The sequence below is a fragment of the Ambystoma mexicanum genome, chromosome 12, assembly GCF_040938575.1.
Source record: "Ambystoma mexicanum isolate Mex_15411 chromosome 12, UKY_AmexF1_1, whole genome shotgun sequence".
NCBI classification, from domain to species: domain Eukaryota; kingdom Metazoa; phylum Chordata; class Amphibia; order Caudata; family Ambystomatidae; genus Ambystoma; species Ambystoma mexicanum.
This window is the reverse complement of record NC_090936.1, coordinates 832,938,065-832,951,327: the sequence shown is the minus strand read 5'-3', so window position 1 is coordinate 832,951,327 and position 13,263 is coordinate 832,938,065. Positions and strand designations below refer to the sequence as shown.

The window sequence follows — 13,263 nt, the reverse complement described above, 5'->3', positions numbered from 1 at the left end:
TGTGTGTTGGGGTTGTTTCTGATCCGGCTTCATTTGTCTGTTGGCTTACGCTTTTGGGCCTACAGAGCATTAATCATGGCTAAGAAGCAGATTTTAAAATGCTGTAAGATATGATATGATTGGTTATTTATAATGCGCTTAATACCCAGAGGTTTCTAAGCATGGACCCGGGGATCGAACCTGTGTAGCTGTGTAGCTCATTGTTATCTTGCTTCCAAGGCGAGCATGTTACCCCTGAGCTATCCTCCAGAGCCCTCTCTGGAAGACTGGCTATATGATTTGTTGATTCTTTCATGTAGAGAGAGAGTAACTTACAGACCAAGAAAAAAGAAGAAACATACTCTGACATTTGGGATGCTTCAATGAGTTTTATGCTTAAGATTTACCTCTTTCTACTTCTTTTTTCTTTTCCTCTCTCTTTGTCTCTTTTATTCCCTCTTCCCCTCCTCTCCTCTCCCCCCTCTATATAGATAATGGTTTACAGTTGTTACTATGTTTTGTATTTGATATCCTCTTGTTTGCTTGCCTGATCTTAGATTGTTGTTGATTGTATTAGCTTGAAAATGTCAATAAATTCATTTATAATAGAACACATTTTGAGGTACATATTGCAGTAAAAACTAAAGTGCAATCACATGAAACGCTTTAAATGTAAATTTCCATTTTCTCATGCATTTTTTGTTTTTATTTTATAAAATGTTTTGCAATTACCTGTGTCCATTCATGTTATATACCATTGAGCATAGTGTTGACATTTCATTTATTTCACCTACTGGAGAGTCACTGGGACTCCAAGAGGATATGTGTGGTGTCACATACCTAGCAGCCTAACATACCTGTTGAACTTGAATATATTCAAAGAAAAAAAGAAGGCATTTTGAAAAAAATATTCTGTGAATTCAGCATGATTTGTTGATATGATAGAGCAGCCCACCACAGTGATCCAGTGGTTAATGTGAGTTTAGTCAATGTAAGTCATGCATGTTTGTGGTGGTTCCATTGACATTTTAAGATTCCTCTTCAGCTCCTTGATTGATAGTTTTCTGGAATTAATGCCACCAAGAACTGAAATCATGAATTTAAACCGATCACTGACTTATCTGCTTGAACATTGTTCAGAGGTTTTCAACAAATTATCTTGGTTTGCATTGTGAAGTCCTCGGATGTACATCCTCTTCAGTTTCAATTGCCAAGAATTTAGATTATTATTTTTCATAATTAGAAGATAAACCTCTGGGAATTCCAAGACAACAAAGCACCATATGTTAAATACATGTTTAGCTTGAGAACCACTGGAATCCTTCTGGTTGTTTTGCAATGAAATTGGCAGTTACTTTTGCATTTTTAAATGATGTCTAATGCTTGTATTGCTGTTTTCACATTTCGTTGTTCACGGAACATTACTTTTCTCTCATCTTTCATTTTAGCAGAAGTTTAAACTGTGGATATCCGTCCCCAGTCCGTCCATAGACTGACACAGATTGAAGGACCTGATGACATGATCTCTGATGCTGATGATGTTTGGTAAAGATTTTTAATTTAAAAAAATGCATTTTCCGGCGAAACATATTGTGATCACCACCTTTCATTTAGACATTCAAGTTTACATAATTAAATGTATGTTCCATGTCCATTGCAAAGTTTGACAAAAACATTTCCATCTGCAGGGTTTTCCAAAACATACCAAATGCCATACTAATTCAGTACATTACATTCAGTAGTAATCACTGTTGATCAGGATGAATAAGAAACAGAGTGACCAATGGCATAAATGATTAAATATCAGTGAAACACGTGTTCATCAAAGCCATCTAGCACTAATTTACAGGGTTACTGTGTACCAATAATCTGTAGGATTCTAGAAGCCAATCACTATTTTTGTGCTCACTGAAAATGTTATGATTTATCTCAGAAAGCAGGCTGTTATCTTTAGTTGCAGAACACTTGTGTGGTATATTGTTCAAACAAACACGGAATTAGGGCAAGAAACATATTTTATGTTGCAACTTTATTGCTTATTATATTTCTCCATATATTCTGAGCATGAAAGAAAATGGCAATATCGTGTACTACTTTGTTATTTCATACCATTTCACCTAAAGGCTCTTCTGTAAAATGTCAGTTTTAGTTCCCGTTGATAGAGCTGGTGTTAGCCAACTCTAGGTGAATAACTCATGGAATAGGATTGTGCTTGGCCCCTTCTTATGGTATTTCTGTTGGGATGCGCATGTCAGGTGCATCCTCTGATATCTAAATTCTCATCACCTTAATTTAGCATTATAGACATAGCCCGAAAGTCGTACTGGAAGTTGTGGGCCCTAAAGAGTAGGTTAAAAGCCTGAGCTCAGCAAGAGCATTTAACGAGGTCTTCAGGGTCCATAACTCTCAGTACGGCCTAAGGTCGTGTTCTACAAAGAAATGATGTCCCTGTAATAAAAAAATGTCAACTCGGGTGAGGAGAAGAGCAAGAGCTGCAGTGACTGTGTCACTGTCAGAACAGTGCTCCCATGAAGAGAGGGTTCGCCATGCTGAGGGCAATGTCGCTCCTGCAGCATGGCTAGCAGCGCTGCACTCCCAAGATAAGAGGGAGTGTTGCACTGATAGCCATGCTTGCCAGCACGTCCATTACGGGGCAATTGTGAGGCTTCCCTCATTGGCCAATTTTCAGGCTATATGGATGCTCCAAGACATACTGGCTCGTATAGCCCAGAAGGTTATGAGCCACTTGGGGTTCTGGTGTTTGCTCTCCTGGGTCATGTTGCCACTGTTACATTATAATAATACTTCTTCCTGCTCAGATGGATTTAGGTTTAGATCCTTTGTACATAACTGCAAATGTGTTATTAGGTTAACATCATGCTTTCTAACTTTAACTATGCATTCAATTTTAAGCCACGGCTCCCTTATACCAATGAGCCTTTGGGTTTGTCTGTTCATTGACAGCATTTAAAAGTGAAGAGAGGGTTAAAGGCCAAGGAACAGAACAATCTGAAATAGCAAATGGTAACTTGCAATGAAACATTAACTTAACAATCATGCTTTTTTTAATGGTCTCCTGCATGAACTGCGGGATGTGACCATCACTGGCCGCACACAAAGATATGTTAAGTAATTTGTAAACATTTTATACACCACTACAAGTGAAGGTGCATGACATGTCTATAAAAGAGTCTCACAAATTCCAAAATGCGTGTAAATACCACTAAGTTGCCGGGTGTTCTTTCAAAAAGGCCCTTTTCTTATCTGAAGCAGCAAGTTCTGGACACTGTTCTTCTTCAAATCAACAGAAAGCGTAACATTTGAAATTGTAAACATGAGTGTATCCATTGTTTGGATACATCATTTATAGTGCATTTGTAAAGTTGCTTGTACCTGCCACATTGCTCCAGTACTTTCTACAGAATGAGTGGCAAATGAAGAGAATTATGTTGGTTTTCATCCTAACCTAAAAGCTCAATAGCAGTGTGCATTCACCGCTATCTGGAATGTAATGTTACGTGGGGAAATCAGTCATTTTGGACATGCAGTAGCTGCTTCTTTTGGGACATTCAGTTTCTATGACGTCATTTGTTTACGGTCAAATAAGCATTTACACTTCTCCAAAAAGGTATACAATAGTTCATCCTGGGTGTTCTTACATGGAAAAGCAAACGGCCTGCATTGTTTCACAATACATGTGGTTGGTTGGTCTATTTTTTTAAAAGGCAATGATGTTAACTCTTTCCTCATGACTGTACAACGTTGTTACATCGAAGGTTCATTGTTCGATGAGTTGTCTGCTGAAAAAACGAATCAACATTAATGGGGGGAGTAGGTAAGGGAATACAAGGGCCAGGGTGTGTGGAATAGGGAGTATAAAATAGGGGAGTGGGAGTTTGGGCGGAACCCCCAAAAATAAAATAATAAAGATTTTCAGCAAAAAACTGTCAGCAAAAAACTAAACGAAAATGAACTGTCGATGTAGGGACATAGAGCCCTCATGACATCACCCAGCTCAGGATGCTGATATGTGCAGCCAAGGTTTCTGGGGCCAACCTCCATGATCTCAAAACTGAATTTAGGCCCCAGCACATGGACCAGCAATCCAGTGACCTGGCATGAGAAGACAGCGTTTTACACTGTGCAGTTCGAAAAACGGTTACATTCCAACATAATTACCTGCAAAACATGGGGAGAACTATAACTTATGTAAAATAAATGTAACTGTTATTTGAATTGCAAAGTTATGGAATGCACAGTTTGAGCAATAGGAGCCTATAACTTGGATGCAATGTGGATGAGTACACACAAAGGTTTGATGTTTTGGCTTCTGTGAACTGCCTAATCTTTGCATTTTGAAGAGTACCAAATAAGAATAATCATGTAACTGTAACTTTGACAAGTGTGTGATCTATAAAAGTAACTATTGACAAAGTACATTTTTAGCAAAAATGTAAGGATATAATGTCACTAAAAGGTTGATTTTATAAGGAGCAGAAATAAGAATGTGACACAAGTACACATAAGGGAGGTCAGAAGTATACATAATTATATTCCTATTGCATGAAGGAATTCTTACGCTTCTAAGCAATGCAGGCTGTATGGTTGGAATTATGTAATATTCCCTAAAGTGCAGGTTACCAACAGCAGTTTAAACTTGAACAATAATTCGATTCCTCAAAATAAGTTGCACATTTATATTGAGATAAATAGTCAGCACACAGACTGTGCAACTTTTTTTGTGTGATGTGTCTTGTTTGCAGCCAGAATGTAGCACATTGTAACCGGCTCCCTCTCTCTGTGTAATGTATAGTACTGCAGCCAGACTGGTTGTGAAGGATTATTAAAACACCAAAACACAGAAAGAAATTGCATTTAAAACTCATTAGATTAGCAAGCATGGCAGCCTTTCTATCTATAGGCAGTGTAGGTAATCAAGTTAATTGGTGTTCACCTGCTGTCTTAACGCTCCTATTTAAGATTGCAAGGGATTTAGGCACACCATTTCCCTTTCTGAGCTCGCGAAAGGAAAGTCTGCAGTCCCAGATCGAGATAGAAGTGAGTTTCACCATTTTGAATGGGACAAGTATTATTCCCCTTTTGTATTTCCAAAATCATCTGTTGGAGCTAGTGTTAAATAGTATATGTTCCAGCTTTGTGGCTAAATGGTTATGCACTTAATTGGAATCCAGATTTGAAATGTACCTTTCTGTGTTTTCTGTGTTTCATAAATCACTGCAGCGGAACTAATGTCTTGTTAATGCAGTAAGACAGAGCTTAACAGATGACTGCTCAGCTATTCTATGTCGCAAAGTTTAACTCTACAAAATATGGGACTGAAGAGGGATTTCTTACTAATGAATATTTGTCACGTCTGTGTGGCCAGCAGACCTTGACATTTCAGAGTTCCTGTTCATAGGCAATAATGTAATTTATGTTGCCTTACTGTGCATTGTTATACACAGGTGTTCCCCACATACGAAGAGGGAGTTTAGTGGGGGAAGATGAACAATGCACCTCCAGAGGTTGCAGGGATTTCCCACGCATAAGAGAACGGGTCTGGGTGAAGCAGGCCCCGAAAAGTGATTTCCCCACAGAGGCAAATCCAGACCATGAAAATCGAGGTTCAGAAAAAATGGCCTGCAGGGAAATCCTATGGATCCTTTTTCTATGCCAGATCTTTTCTACTGGCACATTTTCTGTTCATGTGTTTCTGGGAGTACGAGAGGGCTGGTGGTCTTGACTTTCGACAGAGTTGTTTTAATGGTACATAATGGTCTGTGAGAATAGTCATGCATTAATGAAAGGCAGCTGCTTCACCTGGGTCTGATAGATGATGTGAAATGGTACCATTGAGGGATGGGGAAGTGGCAAGTGAAGATCTCAATGGACCAGAGTGATGTAGTTTCCTGCAAGTTGCAGGTCATGACATCTTGATAAGGGCTGCAAGGCTACCACCAAACCTTCCTTATCTGTCCACATGATTCTGGCTGTTTGAGTCGATAAGTACCTTGAGCACATATGAGAATGTAGGTCAAACAAGGACAATGTGATGAAAATGGCTTGTCTTTATGGGAGATGATTATTTATGCATTGTAGGCTTCATTCTGTATTCTGGACTGGCAATGTTTTCCATATATTGTGCAATTTAAAAGGGTTTTTAGACACACATCAGAATCCTCCAAACCATTCCTGCTCATAAGTGCTGCTTCACCATATTTGCTGAATAGTCATAACATCTATACATATAAAAGTAAAAAGTTGTGTGTGGGTTTGTGGCTAAGCGAAGCGTTGTTCCTTATAGAATTCCACACTGTTTCAACAATCTGCACCAAATTGTGCATACTTACCTGTTTGGACTCTCCAGACATTACTAGCAACATGACAATTGAACACCCCACCTCTTTCCCCAGATTTCAAAAAAGTTAATTTATTTTTGTGGCGTTGTGGCCGGCCGACAAAACCGTAAACCATGTTCACTAGGAAGGGAAACAAAACATGTATGAGAGGTGAATGGACCACAGAGGAGAAGGTGAAGGCAGGTAGCATTCCATAAGTTTCAAAATGTTTGCCGCAGCAGGTGAAATTACTTTTCCAGAGGATTTTCGCTAGATGGTGCCTGACAATGACACCGTAAACCATTTTCACTGGGAAGGGAAACAAAATATTTTGTTTCTCAACCGGTCCCGACATGAGGAACAAAACCCGAGGTATGGGACTTGAAAACCGCATTGCAAGGTACTAGAAATCATGGTTTCCAAGGTATTTTCACCGCAATGCAACACAGCGAACTGCACCAGGCCAGGGTGAGGCGGAACAGCAACCTACAGGATGATTCATTTTCAAAAATTGATGAGAGTGTTATCATGTCTGTCTACAGAACACGTTCAGAGAACAGGTATTTTTACTAGAATCCTGTAACATAGAGATAACAGGAGGAAAAAGGGCACCACAAAAGGTATCCATATGTTAAATATAGTAATGTAATTATCTGGTCCTATAGCGAAATCTGGCTTCCTCTGCACTGGGAACTAGAAGAATAAATGTAAACATTTTCTTAACCTGTTAATCAAGACGATTGGAAGTACCTGGCATGCATAAACATTTAATTTGTAGCATAGTGCACTAGTACACTCAAACTGGATGTTCAATAATGTTGATAGTCTAAGGGTGTTGAAGAAGGAAGCTGACACAAAGGTGGCATGGCTTTGGTTGTAAACTTAAATTTCTTGAATAGAAAACCTCACGGTCCCCATCTCTAAGAGAGGTTTCCCTGCCTTGAACTAGAACTAAAGGAATTGTCAGAATGCCTGTCAAATTAAAGTTCTGCCTGCTTGGGTAAAATCCTACTCTAAACCTCACAATAAAACTAAAGAATAAACTAAAAGAACATTCCTTCTGCAGGAGAATGAGTCCCTTCTCCTATTTCTCGAACAATGTTCGATTAATGTTCTCTTCCAATAGAAAATGCCAGAGGGAATGACTCCCTTCCTCTGGCTTATGGCACCCAGTCTTTATGCAATATCCAGGAGAATAACTTCCTTATCCTGGTGCAAACCTATGTAGTTCCCAATAAAACCAGGGTGTCTCCAGTACAACTCTCAGCCCAGTAACAAGAGAATACCTCCCTTCTCATGTGTTACATTGTACAGTTCACCACAAGACCAGGGGAATGACTACATTCCCCTGTTGTCTATAACACAGTTCCTGGGCCTGTACCAGGAGAATGATTCCCTTCTCCCTTCTCCTGGTGTTTCTTGGTTCAGTTCCCAATATGGACAGGGGAATTACTTACTTCTCCTGGTATTGCTTGACACTGTTCTTTCTCACTGTTTGGGTTACCAGACCCCTCTTGAGTGGCCAGTGTTTTCCTTGCTACCCACTGTGCCAAGGGAGATTTCCTCTGATGCTCTCTTTCTCACTGTTGGTGTCCCAGCGCCTTCTCTGGTGGCTAGTGGGTTCCTCGTTGCCACTGCGCCAAGGAAAATCTTCTCTGATGCTCCCTTTTTCACTGTTGGGGTCCCAAACCCTTCTCTGGTGGCTAATAGTTTCCTCACTACCAGTGTGCCAAGGAAGATTTGCTCAGATTATCCCTTTCACACTGTTGAGATCAGTGACAAATCCTAGGGTATTGTTACTGATTCCATGGGGGGGAAGCCCCTTCCCTTGAGTCCTGGGAGGTGAGGCTGCTAATCGATAATACCCCTGGGGGTGGTCTCAGTGGGTGGATCTCATGGGTAGGGAAGCCCTCCTTCGGACCAGTGATGATCATCTTGGGAGAACGCAGTATTCATCCCCTCAATGTCTGTCCCCTCTTTCCCCTTACCCCACGCATGCCTCTGTGGTCCCCCACACCTCTATGTATCTCTGTTGGGTAGAAGACCCCACCCATACAGGTCATATTTGGATGAGAAAGTATAAAGTGGGACTACTTTACATAAGTAATCCAAAACAGGTACAAGTACTCCACATACGAATAAACACTGTGCAAGAAAAAACACTGTTTTATTGACCACCCCACCCCCCCCCCCTCAGCTGGGATACAACAATTCAGAAAGCTCTGCAAACTGAACTGGTTAAAAAGTTCTCAGCTCTGCCCACTGCTGAGACACTTTATTTTACAACAAAACATTACTTACATTTTGGGGCAGGTCAAAACAAATGAATGGTGAAACTGTTTCAGGGCCCTTTAGTGCCCAATACATTGGGGTATTTCTATTGGGCAACACATTTCCTGGACTGAAACCCCCTAAAACCCATTTCATGACCTCATGAAACTAAAATAACCCACCCCTAAATGACACCACTTAAGCTGACCAGCAGAAACACTCTTAGTTATGATTGGCTGAGATAACATAAAGGGGTCTGGGACCCACAGAAAAGAGCGAGAAGCTACACAACAAGTCAGGGAGATCCTGAGGTCTGAGACCCACATGAGAGAGAAAGAAAGGTGCAAAGTAAAGATAAGGTGTTGAGAACCCGTCACCAAAAGAAGACACTTCTTCTGGAATACTAAGATCTACAGTCAAGTCCGGCATGTTAGGGATCCAGACGTGATGCTACATTTATGAGCTGGAGAAAGAATAGGGAAGTTAGTCTAGAGTGTAACAGACGGATATAGGTTTAAAGACAGGACGGTGGACATTTTAGTTTTTTGGACATCCTGACAGTCTTTCATCTTTTTTTTGATGTAAGGCAACCCCTCAAAGAAATATGGCACGATAAATTTTTCTTTACTTTACTTTTATATATAAATAAAGGTCTTTTCCAACAAACATGCCACCACTGTGTCAGACTCGTAATTCTGCACCCTTACAGGTCCAAGATCCTTCTGTGGTGGCCAGTGGTTTCCTCGTTACCTCTGCGCTGAGGAAGATTTCCTCTGATGCTGGCCTGCTCTCTCTTGGGGTCCCAGACCCTCCTCTCGTTATGCCCATTAATGTCCTCACTAATACTGGGCCAGGGGAAAAGCCACCTTAGCCTCTGTATCAATCCTTAGGTCCCCTCCAGTTCTTGTCTAACTCCCCTTACCTCTTATAGGGCTCTGGCATATTTGCCAGGACTTCTTGGGATCAGGGCACACTTCTCTGACTCTGTGGGCGTCTCTCCTCTTCACTCGTGGCTTTACAGCATCTTCCTAACTTCGGATTCAGTCCACCTCAACTCTGCGGGCAGAGCATTTCTGGGTCCTCTTCTCCTGCCGCTCTCTGCTTTTCCCCAGCTGTCAGTTGGCATTTTACTCTTGCATGCTGGAGAACCGGTACGCCAGCTGCTTTCCCCAAAGGAGTGGATACCACTGTGCCTGCCACCACTGTGCTTCTCGATAAGGCTGTGTTCAGCTCCACAGCCAGGCTTGTCAAATGTAAAAGTCCTTTGTTCCTTTTTATACATTGTATCCAGTTCCTCCCATGGATATTACACAAGTCCTTCTTCATGGTTACTGACTTAATCCTCATGCCTCTGTGGGGTCTCCTTGTACCAGTGTTGTCACAGTCAATGATCTTTATGTCTCCTGTGTTCTTCCTCGTCCTAGTACCTTTGGCTTTAGGCACTATGTCACAACAATACATGGGTTATTTTTTAATATAGAGGCTCTGGACATTAGGGAGGGCTGAGGAATGTCGGGGAGCAACAACATTCAGTGGGCTATAGCACAGGTAATCACCTTATCCGCAGAGGAAGAGTCCCTCTCCATGAGGTCCTCCCGCATTAAACGACTCATAGGGGGACTATTGGGTAGTGGCTGCACCTCCCTAGCCTCATGGAACAGAGCTACCCACTGGGGAGAAGTGACAACACCTTACAATAGACAATACTTTTGACATCTAGTCAACAAAATGTCCATCAAAGTAAAAAGCAGTGATGAATTTATTCATGAGACAAAGTCAAGATTGTATGTCCAATGCATTTTGGACACAGGTCAATAAACATGCTAATGGGGCACTTTTCCCAGGGTTGCAAATATATAATATGATAGCTAGGCAGCAGCAATATGTGGTGCAGAAATAGGGGGGTATGCAAAATGTACTGAAATCGAAGTGATGGAAGATAGGTTAGTGAATAAAATCTTAAACTTACCCCAAAGCACTGCTAATGTTGTTATGCTTGTTGAAACCAATCAAAATAGTATAGCAGGTGTGATAGCTTTTAGCGCTGTTAGTTACTGCGTACATCTTTGGGCATGCCCCCATTTGGGCAAGTGTAAGGAGGCAAGGCTGACAGCAAAGTGGTGGGCCCAGTCTGTCCTGGTGCAAATATGTAAAATTTACTAAGAAAATATTACATCAGGCATTTGATAATTTCCTGAAAGATATTATTTATACAATTCAGGATACATCAACTCACATAGTCGATTAGTGAAACTCTAAACAATCCTTTGGATGTGAAACTTATCTACATGACATCACCTCCCTACGAACAATCACTGTATCTAAGATGTACGTTTGGCACGTTGCCTTTAGCAGTATTCCAACATGCCTGGCATTAGATTAACTCCAAAATGGGCCCAACCAGCCATATGGGCAGAGAAGATAGTGCACACTTCCTGCTATTGTGTCCATTTTATAATGATCTACGAGCTCTTTACATAAAACCTATCTTAAATAAGTTCCTTAATCGTCACCTGAATGATGGACTTGCATTATTCAGATCCATTTATACTATAATTGTGGTTTATGGTGTATCACGATTTACAAAGAGAGCATGGCTGAAGAGGCTTAATCATGTGTCGGAGAGCCAAAACACTAAGCACATGTTATTTGATGAACTGATATTATTTAAAACATAAAGACTGTTCAGTGAATTACCCATCGGTTTGGGAGCCTTAATCGAACTAAGGTGTAACCCCAAGAGTCAGTTACGCATGTGGCAACATAGGCATTATGTTCTTAAGTAAACACATTGAAGTGGGAGAATGGAAGACCAGGTTCCCATCCTTCACCTCTCGCGCTTGGCCTAGAGGGTCACGACCCAGACACCCGCCACGAGAAGAGTTTGTCCATTTACCAGACGACCAGATACCCTGGTACAGGAACATACGGATGTGTCCATCTGCCTGCCCAGCAGCCCGCACTGGCCATGCCGACACCTGCGGCATGGATCAACTAGACTAAAATCTACACGTCGTTAGAGATGCCATGACGACCTAGACAACGGGAAGCACATCTGTACAAATATACACACTGGACATTCCCACACCAACCTACACGAAGAATATACTCAGTGCTATGACGTAGGCGACAGGCATATTCACGGACGTGCATCTTTATTATTTTTACATAGGCTTTCAGAATGCAGAAACGCAAGACGCGTCATGAACTCATCTATAAAGCTTGCTCACGCTTCTCTTGAAACCCGTTACCATCATGAGAGGTATAATGAAGACACGATACTGGTCATGGAACTATATGCTACTATAACCTAAAAAACCTATGCACCAAACGGACTACTTATGCACCAGGCCCGAGTAAGCCTCAAACAAGAGCTCCCGTGGACATTAACAAAGCAAGAGTCAGGTTGCTGATCCTGCAGAAAGAGCCCGGTGGATCCACCAGCCAAGGTCGCAATGTTGCAAACCCACATTCCAAGAACAAATCATCAAAGGCACGATGTTACAACCTCGTACTCCGCGCACCAACGTTAAAGTCACACCGGCAAATTAAACCAGACGTGCAGTGGAAAAACAATATTAATTGTGCAGAATTCTGCCTCTTTCACGGTCCCTCCCCACGTGACCAAGCCGAACGCTACGGGACACAGGCAGATACACATGAAAGGCTCAATGGACATCTGCGACAGTGGGAGCGGTCAGCCTTCCAGCTATGAATAAATCCTCACATTGTCTGCACGTACCCATAGTGAAACATTGTTGCACCTTGCAGGTACACCGAGAGCTGGGAACAGCGGTGGTCCCAGGCTGGGAAGCTCACGGGCGCACCAATCAGAACATGGGGCTCTTATCACTTACGCCAGTAGTGTTAACCAATCCCCAGGAGTCTTTATGTAACAATTTTCATGTATCTAATTGTAGGGACAACCCAGATATACCACCTGACTACCCTTTGTCCACTAACATCGTTCTCTATATGTGTGCTATACTAACCCTACCACTCGAGCAACCAATTAAGAGTGGCGATAGGTTTTTTGTTAACTTTCTGAAGTGACGCAAGTAGTGCGTCATAATACAGTAAAAAGGGCCTGCGAGCCCCACGATTGTGTGTGTGTCAGGACGAACGCGTACGCTCCTTGACCCATCCCTGCCGTTTTGTCTAATAAACAGCAGAGTCACCTTGCTCCTTGTGTGTGTCTCATACTCTATCTCATCTGGGATATACACGGGAGGAGTTGGGGCCTCCCTGCCTGGAGGTCTGCGGACGGCCCGGCCGACCCCGGCAGAATTTCCCCCCGACAAGTTGGAGGCACTGCTGAGATCTGTTTAAGATCGACTTTTTATTTTTACTTTTTCCAGGCACTCCCGTTGCGAGGAGGCCCGGCGGCGCGGCCCCCTCTGCCGTTGCCCCCTTCTGAGGACTACAGGACCATCGCGGAGCTGCGAGAAGACCGGACAGCGCAATCCGGATATTGGCCCTCGGGAGCCGGTTGAGAAGTATCCCGCCCGCGGTCGGCGAGTGTCCAGACGTGGTCCAGACGAGGGGAGGTGGCGAGCCGCTTGGAGGGGTGCACGCAGTCGAGCGGCCCTGCATCGAGAGAACTTGGTGAGCATGACACGCACAACAAGCAATGCGAAATTGTGAGGGAGGGGGAGGAAGTAAATAAGGGAGGAGG

At 42.5% G+C, this 13,263-nt stretch overlaps 1 protein-coding gene across 3 annotated transcripts in view; it reads left to right on the top strand.

Annotated features, from left to right (window-relative positions):
- MGAT4C (MGAT4 family member C) overlaps positions 1-13,263 on the top strand; it is a 1,956,087-nt gene that overhangs the window by 1,330,269 nt on the left and 612,555 nt on the right. For 2 of the 3 annotated variants that reach the window (XM_069629325.1, XM_069629327.1), the window contains one exon: positions 1,431-1,524. The gene's annotated coding sequence lies outside the window, so the exon portion shown is untranslated. Of the gene's footprint in view, positions 1-1,427; positions 1,525-13,263 lie in introns of all 3 variants that reach the window. The other variant, XM_069629326.1, reaches the window with a different exon arrangement.